General features: G+C 41.5%; 1 protein-coding gene across 1 annotated transcript in view; it reads right to left on the bottom strand.

The window, feature by feature from the left end:
• The window catches only part of LOC101143406 (arf-GAP with GTPase, ANK repeat and PH domain-containing protein 5), a 58908-nt gene that overhangs the window by 35621 nt on the left and 10964 nt on the right, over positions 1-12323 (bottom strand). Inside the window, 1 exon segment of the mRNA XM_063710104.1 lies at positions 11297-11436. The gene's annotated coding sequence lies outside the window, so the exon portion shown is untranslated.

The raw sequence follows: 12323 nt of genomic DNA, 5'->3' as shown, positions 1-12323 counted from the left end.
TCCCTGACTTGCTGCTCATCCTTTCTCTGGCAAAATCTCATCCTTGGATGAGCCCGACTTTGTGTTTGCTCAATGACACCACTCACCTGAACCAGAAAAAATATCAAAAAGTGGTCAGAGATATCATTATAAATTCAAATTACTTACACAAAAAATTGGCCCTAAATGTTTCCAGAAATCAATAAAAGTTTTGTTTCTCCAATGACATCATTTCTTCAGAAACCCAACGTGTATAATCTATTTTTTCTATGTTCTTCTAACATTTATTCAACTTCTCTCATCTGATATCTTGCCAAATCATTCAAAGAGAAAATATATCCCATTAGGCAAGAGCCGACCATATTCCCATCACCTGAGAAAATCACATGCACAGGATGCACCCACCTCACCTTTCTCGGCCTCATCATGTCAGAAAAAGTACCCCTCCTTTTGTCACATGGCAAATCTGAGATAAAAGATTTAGATGGCCTGTAATTCCAGCACTTGGGGAGACCAATGCAGGCAGATTATTTGAGTCTAAGAGTTCAAAAGAAGCCTAAGCAACTTAGGGAAACTGCATCTCTCAAACAAATACAAACCATTAGCCTAGCATGGTGGTGTGGTGGCACATGCCTGTAGTCCCAGCTACTCAGGGTGGGGAGCACTGAGGTGGGAGGATCACCTGAGCTGGAAGGTTGTGGCTGCAGTGAGCCGTGATCACGTCACTGCACTCCAGCCAGGGTAACAGATATTTTTAAAAGGATCTTCTCTGTTAAAAATAATCAAATAAACAGGTGGCCATGAGGCTGAGGTGGCTGCAGTGCACTCAATTCCTCCTTAAATAAACCAAAACTTGACTCAGTGTAAATAATAAAAGGAAACTTAAGCTTAACCAATCAGAAACCACCAACTAACATCTAACTAGAGACCTTCCACTGTAATGTTCCAAATGAGGCCACTGCTCCACTTTACCCAATCAAGTATTTTCTTTTTCTTCCACATTCACCATATAAAATTCTTCCCCCACCCTCCCTAAGCCTCTCTGTTGGACCTCTGAGCTGCTTGCAGTCTGGGGCTGCCTAGTTTATACATTTCTGAATGCTCAAATATATTTTCTAATGTTTCAAAGTGGCTCTGGTGTAGGAGGTTGTTGGTGGAGTGACCCGAGAGTATACAGGAATTGAGGGCATATAAGATCTCTGGACTCTGCACTCCATTTTGCTGTACACTCAAAACTACTCTAAAATAATAATATATCTTTAAAAATCTATAACTATCATGTAGCCCTTTTCAAGTCTCCAACTGGTTGGAGCCAGTTCGATTAAAGCTCAGAAAAAAAACTGGTTAATAAGCTAGTTCACACCCAACTGGCAAGAAGCGGCAGGAAAGATCCAGGCCAGGGGAGCATATTGCACATGCATGCACCAGGAAACTGGAGGAAGCTTGGAGGCCCTTTAGCCTGGTCCTGAGCCCGCTGAAACTGCAGTTACAGGCACAGATGCCTGGGGCACCAATCTGAATCTGCCAACATCCAAGGCCACATGAACACAAATGCGCAGTCTCCTCTGTGATCGGTAGCTAAGGATGTTAGGCCATGATTGGACTAGGATGGGAGATGAACTGAGAACAATGGATTCTGTAGGTTGTTGTTTTCTCTTCCCACCCCCAAGCAACAAGTGATGAACACACACACACACACACACACATCCCGTAGTGACTAACAGGATCTCCCTCCAGGGGATTTGCAGAAAGGGGAGCAGAAAACATCCCAGGGGCCTTTCACAGCTACTTCCTTGAGCCCCCTTTCAGACTGCTGTCTAGACCTGTCGCAGCCCAAACATCACCACCCTGATATGCAGAAGCTGGCATCCTTACCTGAAATTCAACACCAAGAAATGATCTCTTCTACTCAACACTGATAGAAATACCTCTAAGCAACGTCCTCATTGGCCGGGGTGGAGTGGGGGAGTTTCTTAAAAAGTGAGGCCTCTGCCTACCACCTAGAGAACCTGGAAATTTCCATCTGTGCCACAAAGTCCAAATCACTGGCCACTGCCCCAGTGTATGGCAGATTAGAACATCTCTCCATTAGATCTGGGTTTCTATTCCATTGAGTGAAATGGCTTTTCCATTACAGGAACAGAATAAGGGATCAAAAGGGTCTTACAACTGAACTCCAGTGTACAGTCTGCACAGACACTAGGCTTGTGCAAATATGACACAGCGAGGCCCCAGGACCCTTAAGCCAGCTGAATGTACTGAGTTTCAGGAAACAGTGAGACACATTCAGCAAAACAGTGGGCTTCATGCTGAAAGAAGTCACTCCAAGTAAACACACATCACACACACACACACACACACACCCGCAGACACCCTAGTGGCCAATAGGTCCTCTCACTAAAAACCTGTGATCAGGAGAGCAGAAAGCCTCCCAGGGGTCCACCACTGCCCTTTCTGGAGCCCCTTATCAGATGGCCAGCCCCAGGACAGCACTGTCTGATCCTGGTCCAGCCCAAACCGCCATCACCCTGTGATGTGGGAGCTGGCCACTTCACCAGAACCTCTGTGTCAGAAAAATTTCTCTTCCTTTTAAAATGATGAGGGGGAACCTTCAGACAGTGTCTGATTAGGGTGGGTGGAGAGAGGGGTTTCCTAGAAAGTCAGGCAGGGCAGGGCTGAAGCCCTCTGGGTTAACTGAGTGCTTTTGATATGAAGGCAGGTAAGACTGGACAGGTGGGGGTGTTAGTGAGGGGATGGTGTAGGGTGTGCTGAAGAACTCCACTTGGGCTCTGCACACCAGGGAAAATGACCATAAAACATCCCATCTTCACTGCTCAGAGAAGGCTAGATCTGCTGTGAGCTAGAAAGCCATGTGGGGGCAGCTGATGAGTCATCAAATGGGAGAAATCTGAGAGCCATGTGTTCCACAGGCCTCTGGTCCTTGTTCAGGCAGCAGGGCACTGTGACATGTGGCCTCTTGGCCCCTTCCAGCCACCACCTTGATTGCATGCTGCAGGGAAAGAGACTGAAGACCAAGAATGGGGTCTTGCTCACCATGGGATGATGGCTCAGTACAGAGCTGAGCTATGTATGGCCCAATAGGCAGAAGGTGGGGATGACCCAGGCTGAGCTGGGGGATCCAACTGAACATGCACTTGCTAAGAAGCTGTGGGCTATGATGCCTTGGGACCCCAGTCTGGGTCTAGAATTGTAGCAAAACAGGCTACTGGTAAAAGTTCTTGGGAAGCCAACTCACTTTTGCTGCCATCCATGGGCAAACAAACCAAGCCCCACCACTTCCCACTCCCTCTGAAAGCCTCCTGCCCCTCTGATCGACCACACCACAATGGTGTCACTCTGTAAGGCACAGGTAGACAAGGCATCCAGCCATGAACACTCCAGGGCACACACATGTCCAGAATACACTGGTTCTTGTTGAGACTCCACTCTTCCAACTCAGACAGAAGCTACCCAATCTCCTCGGCCACTCCCAACAACTGGAGGTCTGAAAACTTTCATGCATGCTGCTATGGTCTAAACCACTCGTGGCGGTTTTCATTTTCATTTTCCTGATAATCAGTGATGCTGAGCACCTTTCCATATGCCTTTTCACCAACTGGATGCCTTCTATGGCTAAATGTCTATTCAAATCCATTGCCCATTTACAAATCTGCTTTTTTGTGGGCTTCTTGATGTTTTTCTCTCTTTTTTTCCTATTTATTTATACAAGTTCCTTAGGTATTTTGGATATTTTTTAAAATGATTTTCAATTCCACTGCCCAGTTATAATTTTTTTTTTTTTTTTTTGAGATGGAGTTTTGCTGTTATTGCCCAGGCTAGAGTGCAATGGTGCCGATCTTGGCTCACAGCAACCTCCACCTCCCAGAGTCAAGCAATTCTCCTGCCTCAGCCTCCTGAGTAGCTGGGATTACAGGCATGTGCCACCATGCCCAGCTAATTTTTGTATTTTTAGTAGAGATGGGTTTTTTCCATGTTGGTCAGGCTGGTCTCAAACTCCTGGTCTCAGGTGATCCATCCACCTCGGCCTCCCAAAGTGCTGGGATTACAGGCGTGAGCCACTGTGCCCGGCCAATTATCCCTTTTTGTGTTTTTTTGGGAGGTTGGGGGAAGAACAGAGTCTCGATCTGTCACCTAGGCTGGAGTGCACTGGTATGATCTCGGCTCACTGCAGCCTCCGCCTCCCAGGTTCCAGCGATTCTCCGGACTCAGTCTCCCGGGTAGCTAAGATTATGGGCACGCAACACATGCCCAGCTAATTTTTGTATTTTTAGTAGAGACAGGGTTTCACCATGTTGGCCAGGCTGTTCTCAAACTCCTGACCTCAGGTGATCCGCCCACCTCGGTCTCCCAAAGTGTTGGGATTACAGGCGGGAGCCACCACTCCCGGCCCCATTTTGTGTTTTAACATCAGTCGACACTCGTATTTTAAAATAATAACAATGAATGGCGGTACCTTAGAACAAAGGAATTATAGATATTTCTCTTGTCCTAGTGCAGACATTTTGTCTATAAAATGTTATTCACAGATGAATTCATGAGAACATTACTGTGAATTTTAAATCCATATACAAGTGTATGCTCATTCATGAATATTTCAATAAAATAAAACTAATAGCAAAAAAGAATTCCAGAGTTGAAGCAGTTTCAGGAAAAAGGAGTTGGCAGTGTGAAGTAAAATAGCAAAAAAAAATTTTTTTTTAAACGGGTATATTTGTGTCTACAACTTTTTTTAATTATAGCATTAGACAATGTATATATATATATGTATATAAAGCAATGGAAGTGGCATTGTTTTCATACTAGTCTAGAATGTTAAAATATATGTAATATGTGATCAGCAAAATAATGGCCCCCCAAAGATGTCCACAGATTCCTAGAACCTTACATGAAAGCGTTACATCATGCATGTGATTCAGGTAAAGACCTTGACATGAGGAGACTACCCTGGTGCTATGGAATGAACGTTGTGTTCCATCAATGTTCATATGTTAAAATCCTAACCCTCAAGGTGATGGTATTAGGAGGTTAAGCCTTACGGGAGACTCTGCCCTCATGACTGGGATTAGCACCTTATTAAAGGCACAAGGGAGCTTGTTTGTTCCTCTCACCATGTGAAGACACAGCAAGAAAGAAGCCTCTATGAGAAAGCAGGCCTTCACCAGACACCAAGACTGCCGGCACCTTGATCTTGCACTTCTCAGCCTTCAGGACTGTGAGAAACAAAGTTCTGTTATTTATAAGCTACCTGGTCTAATGTATTTCCTTGTAGCAGCCTGTATGGATTAGGACAGTGGGCTCATGTGGATGATGACGGTGTCTCCATTCAGGACTAAGTAAGCACATGAGTCCTTAACAGTGGAAGAGAAGGGGGAAGGAAAGAGCCACAGAGACATGTGGCCATAGAAGAAGGGCCCATGGGATGCAAGGTTGCTAATGGTGAGAGTGGAGAAGAGCCCAAAGCCAAAAATTGCAGGCAGACTCCAGAATGTGGAAAAGGTGAGAAAAAAGATCCCCTAGAGCCTCTAGAGATGAAGGTAGCCTTTCCACCACCTAGATTTTAGCCCAGTGAGATCCACATCACACTCTGATATACAGGAGTGTAATAAATTTATTTTATGCCCTGACATACTGGTAGTTTGTTGTAGCAGCAATGGACGTAATATATAAATATATATATATATATATATATACACACACACACACACAAACACTAACCCCCCCACCACACACACAACATAACTATCTATATATATCCTGCCCTTCAAAACTGAATCAGATATACTACACATTAGCATTAACTTAGCTGGGTGTGGTGGCACATGCCTGTAGTCCCAGCTACACAGGACGCTGAGAGGGAGGATCACTTGAGCCCAGGAGTTTAAGGTCAGCCTGGGCAAACACACTGAGGCCACATTTCAAAAACAAACAAATAAACAACACAACAAATCTTTGATTAAGCTCATTTCCCAAATTTGAAGAGGAAACAATTATTAGATAAAGAGGAGAAAAGAGAAAGGTAGAGCTGCTGACTTCTGCGGTGGAAGCACAGGCACAGGCCCAAACATACTCCTGTCCTCCTGGCTTTCCTGTCCCTTCTCATAAGGGACACAGGAACCTCTCAAACTGAACCATGGATCACAGAACCATACTCAGAACGCAATACAGTTTTGTCTACAATTTTTTATATATCTGTGTCCCTGTCTCTGCCTCCCATTCCCAACTCCCTTACTCTTGTTAGAAAAAAATGGCTATTATCAAATATGAGTACATCCTTATATACTAATGCCAACTGATCACCAGCTGGTTTTCTTCTTTTACAAAGTCATAAATATTTAGGCTTTAACACATCTTCCAAGCAATAGAATGTTATTTTGCAGTTCATTAACACAAATTCTATATCTAAAATGAAGACTTCACAAGTTGATTTAAATAACATATTAACAAAAATCGACTGGCCATGGTTCAAACTGACATTTTAATTAAATGTGATGATAGGTTGAGTAACCTAGCAGTACTCTAAAATGACTTTTGGTTATGGCTTTTTCCATATTATGTTTAGGCTGAGGCATCCCTAAATGATTCAATTGTAATTCCCCTTCTTAAACATGAGATTTATCTTTACAAAATAATTTATTTTCTTAAAATTACAAGTTAATTCTATAGTTCATGCATACATAATCTCAGTAGATATCAGCTGTATGTGTACACACATACATATAGGTATTTGTATATACACACATTACATAATTTAAAAAAAACTTATTAGCAGGGTACAACCACAAAGACAAAGAGGCTTTGTGTAATGTGATGGAAACACAATTGCGGGACAAACAACAGGCTGCTGTGAGGGCTGTATTTACCCTTTCTGACGTAAGACTTGGAAAAACATGGATACTGGATATCTAATCCCCATAACAGAAAATTTAGGGTGCAGAAAACTTCCCACAATTTTTACAGACAATGTCAATAGAAAGGCATTCAATGCAGGGAATACATAGTGTGACAGTATACAAAAATAAGCAGGTTGATGGTTTAGATTTATGAGACAAGAGAAAGAAATAGTAGATGATGTCATAATTCTCCTTTTATGGAGTTATGAAAATTCTTCATTTTATATAAGGTCAGGTGCTTTCAAATGTCAATGAGAAAAATATTTAAAGGAAGAATCAAATCTAAGATGTAGAGAGATCTTTATAAACGTGAACTTCAGGCCAGGCACGGTGGCTCATACCTGTAATCCCAGCATTTTGGGAAGCCTAGGTGGGCCGATCACGAGGTCAGGGGATCAAGAGCATCCTGGCCCACATGGTGAAACCCCGTCTCTACTAAAATACAAAAAATTAGCCAGGAGTGGTGACGTGTGCCTGTAGTCCCAGCTACTCAGGAGGCTGAGGCAGGAGAATCACTTGAACCCGGGAGGCAGAGGTTGCAGTGAGCAGAGATAGCGCTACTGCACTCCAGTCTGGTAACAGAGCAAGACTCCATCTCAAAAAAAAAAACAACTTTTTTCATGCTGAGAAGATATAATCATCAACACATTCTTGAGCACAACTATGCACACAGGCACTTCCGCATTCACAAGCCATGCTGTGTGCACACACTGATGCCCCTAGATTCCTTTTTTGAAGAGATGGTCTCTTGGTGTGTCACCCAGGCTGGAGAGCAGTGTTAGGATCATAGCTCACTGCAGCCTCAAACTCCTGGGTTCAAGTGATCCTCATACCTCAGGCTCCTGAGTAGCCTGAACTATAGGAATGAGCCACCATGCCCAGCCAATGTTTTCATTTTTTTGTAGAGATGAAATCTTGCTATGTTGCCCAGGCGGGTCTTGAACTCTCGGCCTCAAGGAATCCTCCTGCCTTGCCCTCCCAACATGCTGAGATTACAGGTGTGAACCATTGTGCCCAGCCACCGGATTCTTTATTAAGAAGAAAACTTGTTTGCTGACATGTAGGCAATGAATTGATGAATAGTAGTTCATAAATTACTAATTTACAAGTCAATATAAATCAGTTGAGTAAACACAAAATAACAGCATAAATTAACAAACAGTTTACGACCTCAAGTTTCTTTTTTTCCTTTAAAACATTGCTCTGACAGAGACTACTACTTGTCCATTCCATGGAAAAGTCAGAGGTGGTTAAAATGTCAGAGGTACACTTATTAACACCTTGCTGCCTTTTGTGTAGCTTCCTCTCAGTACTTCACCAGTTGGGATTGACACACCTCTCCAGCTGGGTTCAGGAGCCAGACAGGAGCACACAGAACAGGGAATCCAAAGCCATCTCTGACACCAAAAGCAATGAAAACAAAAATAACCAAACATATTATCAAGAAATGAACAAGAGATCGATATCAAGTACAGCAAAAAGAGAAGAAATCACTTAATCTGCCAGGCTTTCATTCTGACAAAATAATTTACAACACGCATGTCTCCATCTGACATGTGTGAATAGAAAAAGAAGAGGTGACAAGAGAGTAGAGGATTCATCTTCCAATTGTCTCTGATCTATCCAACCTTTGTTACACATCAGAGTTCTCCAATTTATAAATAAACAACAGAGATATGTGGCAACCAGGACACAGAGACATACTGAGAGTACTGCTCAGCTCTCTGCCTAGGCCTGATTCTGATGATCCCTGACAATGAGCACTGTGAAATTTACAGCAAATCAGTCCACATACACACAAACACACAAAAGAGATACTTCATGGGCAAAAAGCATCAAAGATATAAAATAAAATGCCTGAAAGACCATAAAACAACTTCTGATGAAATGCCATTTTCATTTTGCAGTAGTAAAATATTCACCACCAAATCTACAATTAGCTTAAAAATTACAATAAGTACAGTACTTTTGGATCCCATCTCCAATTCACACCTTATCAACATGTAATAATCACACTGCATCTACAACAAAGCTGGATGGACTTTATGTGCTGAATACAACTTGTACACTAAGAAGGAAATTTTTTGAAATAATGAGAATACAAAATTTGTATGCCATGCTCTACTTCACAAGTTAAAAGAAAATGCAATCATTTCTATTTTTAAAATGCATTGAAATAAAATACAGAAAATACAGTATTCTAATACCAGTTAACATTAAGAGAATATATCTCTAAACCAAAGATCTTGGATCTTCTAGAAAGACAAAATCAGCTGGTATATATTTGGATAAGAAAAAAAAATTAAGAGATCAAGAAAGGAGAGAAGACGTTCGCACAGAATCATCTCCAAAAATGGCTTTCTGACGCATTCGACCACTTTTCAAGTCTATTTGTTTTTCCTCCTTTGGCATCAACAGCCTATATCACCAAGGACATGCAAAATAATTAAATTTGTACATTAATCAGCTAATCTAGAAGTGGCAGGATAGTCAATGAAAATACAAAGAAACAGAAAATGTCAATGAATTGCTTAAGATGTTTAAGATGACATAGCGTAGGGAAAAAATGATCTGATAAACACTGGAAGAGTTAATAAGGAAACTCAGGCATGGTTCCCTAACACCACACTTCAAAAGAACTTATAGAGAGAATAAAGGAATAACCCTTAAAAAAAAAAATCTAATTTTAGAAAAAAATTGCTCAAAAGGGAAGTTAGGGTTTTATAGATCTTCTGGAAAGCTGATTAATTTCTAAGCTAAAAACACATGATCCTTAAGAGAAATGGCTGAGTCCAGGCCCAAGGCAGGAAGAGGACAAAATGAGCCTGGATCCTCTGGTTCTGTCAGAAAGTAAGAAATGCTCAAAGACTAACAGAGACAGTTGAAGGGACACAGGAGACAGGCTGAAGGCTCCCGCAGCTGAATCTGGGACAGCATAGGCATCAGAAAGAACAATGACAGTGATGGAAAATAACCCATGGAATAAAACGCAAGTGCATTAGTCAGCCGTGATGCTGAAACAAAGGGGAGAAGAGAAAGCTCTTTGTTAAAAATGCCAGGTAACAAACTTAGAAGGAATGACAGAGGAATAACATCCATTTTGAGTCACCAGTGCCATAACTGATAGAGAAGATTATCAGGGGGCTAAAATCACTGGATGAAAGAAAACTATATGAAGCTTTTTAACGTAGCACAATAGATAAAAGTATGAAAACATAAATTAGAAAAAACTAAAAATCATACCATAAGGGATGGATAACTTAGAATACAGGAATAACAGGCCAGGCATAGTGGCTCACATATGTAATCCCAGGATTTTGGGAGGCCAAGTCAGGAGGATTGCTTGAGCCCAGGAGTTCGAGACCAGCCTAGGCAACATAGTGAGAACTCGTCCCTAGAACAGAACAAAAAAAATTAGCCGGGAGTGTTGGTGCACTCCTGTAGTCCTAGCTACTTGCGGGGCTGAAGCAGGAGGATCACTTGAGCCTGGGAGTTCAAGGCTGCAGTGAGCCAAGATCACGCCACTGCACTCCAGCCTGGGAGACAAAGTGAGACCTTATCTCAAAACAAAAACAAAAACAAAAACAAAAACAAAAACAAAGAAACCACAATAACAAAAAAACACTGGTAACAATAAAATCATGATTACATAAAGACTGTATAGAAAAAAAATCCTCAGAATATAGAAATAAAATTACATATTTTACCTGTAGCTATATTAGAAGAGAGTATTCTTATAGACAAGGATGTCTAGAAGGATATGCAAAAATGAAAACAGCTAATAACACTCATTATGTCAGGCACTGTGGTAGGTAGTTTATGCACATTGTAACAAATTATATACTACATTATCTCAAGATTTTCAGATAAATTTTACTGGGAGTCATAAATCAATACAACAAAATCAATGTTTTGCAAACATCCACTAAGCATAAAGGTATACAAATTCCCAACACAGACTGAAAAATAATTCACATAAGCCACACATCAGTGGAAACCTACCCATGGGAGATAATACAACATAATCTAAATAAAACTTTCAGAGACAAGGCATGTGGCTTCTGGACAGCCACAAACTCCCTGACTCTGCTCTAGTGTTTCGGCCATCAAAAGAAAGCCAAGTGGCCTCAGGTCTCTGAAAAACCAAAAAAGCAACCTATGGAAGATGGCGTGGTATTTGAGGAATATTTGAAGTCTGTTGAAAAATGCATCCTGTATTTTTTTCAAGATAAGACTCCCTTGTAATGTCAGGTAAGTGAAGAGCCCTCAGAGACACATGCACACACAAAGAAAACAAAACGACATAGAATGAATCCCACCAAAATGTGTTATGATGGCAGAATTATGGGTGATATGATCTTCTGTAATATATCTTTTTATTAAAAATAGAAAAAAAGCAGACTTACCCTCAATTATCTATAGCCTCTGACCCAAGTGGTTTGGAATTGGAAAGCAGCATCACTCGACTTGAAGCCATCTTGGCATCAATGGTGGAGTAGGTGGAGATGAGACTCTGGACCAGCTCATGGGTGAGCCCCACCTTGTCCTATCAAGGCCACCAAGAAAGGGCACGTGAGGAAAGCACAAAGATCCTGGAGAGACACTGGTTTCACTCAGTTTCTCAAAATTATCTTAGACACATTTCCTGAGAACCTTTCTTAATGCCACAAACACCAGAGAAGAAAATCCTTATAACAAAGCTTGAAATGGATCCCCATCTCCATTAAACTTGTCCAAAGCTCAGTGAGTATATAACCTGATAACCTAAACACCTAGCTAGAAAAACCTCAGTTCCAGTGCTACAACAGTGCTAGCTTTTCTAACATTTTTAAATAACCCTGCTTTTAACCCAATAAAATTCAACTACAGAACTAAGAAATAAATATTGGAAATCCACTTTAAAATAATGAGGAGACCACTGTGATTGAGAAAAAGAAAAAGACAAATGAGAGCTGGAAAGCACACTGATTTTGTAGAAACAGAAATAAGCCATGCAGGTGCCACACTGGCAGCAGTGCCCGCGCTGGGGCCCCGGATCAAGGAGGCATGGAGGACAGGACTCTTCTGCTTGGTACAATGAAAAAATGGTATTCTTTTTATTCTACATATTGACAATATGCATTTGGGCCTTTATTATAAGTACAAGAGAAAAATCTTCAATAAATAAAAGCTGAGTACATTACTTTTTTTGATTAAAAAATAGATTCGGAAAGAATAATGAGAGTTCAGAGCAAAGACTCCTGCCTCACTGATGCCTGAAAACTGTGGCTGCCACCAAGGTCAACACAGACAGCGTCTTTGTCATACAGCACACCCTCAACTCCAGAAACAGGCGCATAAACCAGCTGCTCCTTCTTATCTAAACAGCACTTCTTTTGTTATTCAGGAAGAACACGAGGGTCTGGGAGGAAACTGATGTCACTCACGGCAAAA

Source organism: Gorilla gorilla, chromosome 8 (assembly GCF_029281585.2).
Source record: "Gorilla gorilla gorilla isolate KB3781 chromosome 8, NHGRI_mGorGor1-v2.1_pri, whole genome shotgun sequence".
Taxonomy (NCBI): domain Eukaryota; kingdom Metazoa; phylum Chordata; class Mammalia; order Primates; family Hominidae; genus Gorilla; species Gorilla gorilla.
This window is presented reverse-complemented; position numbering and strand designations above follow the sequence as displayed.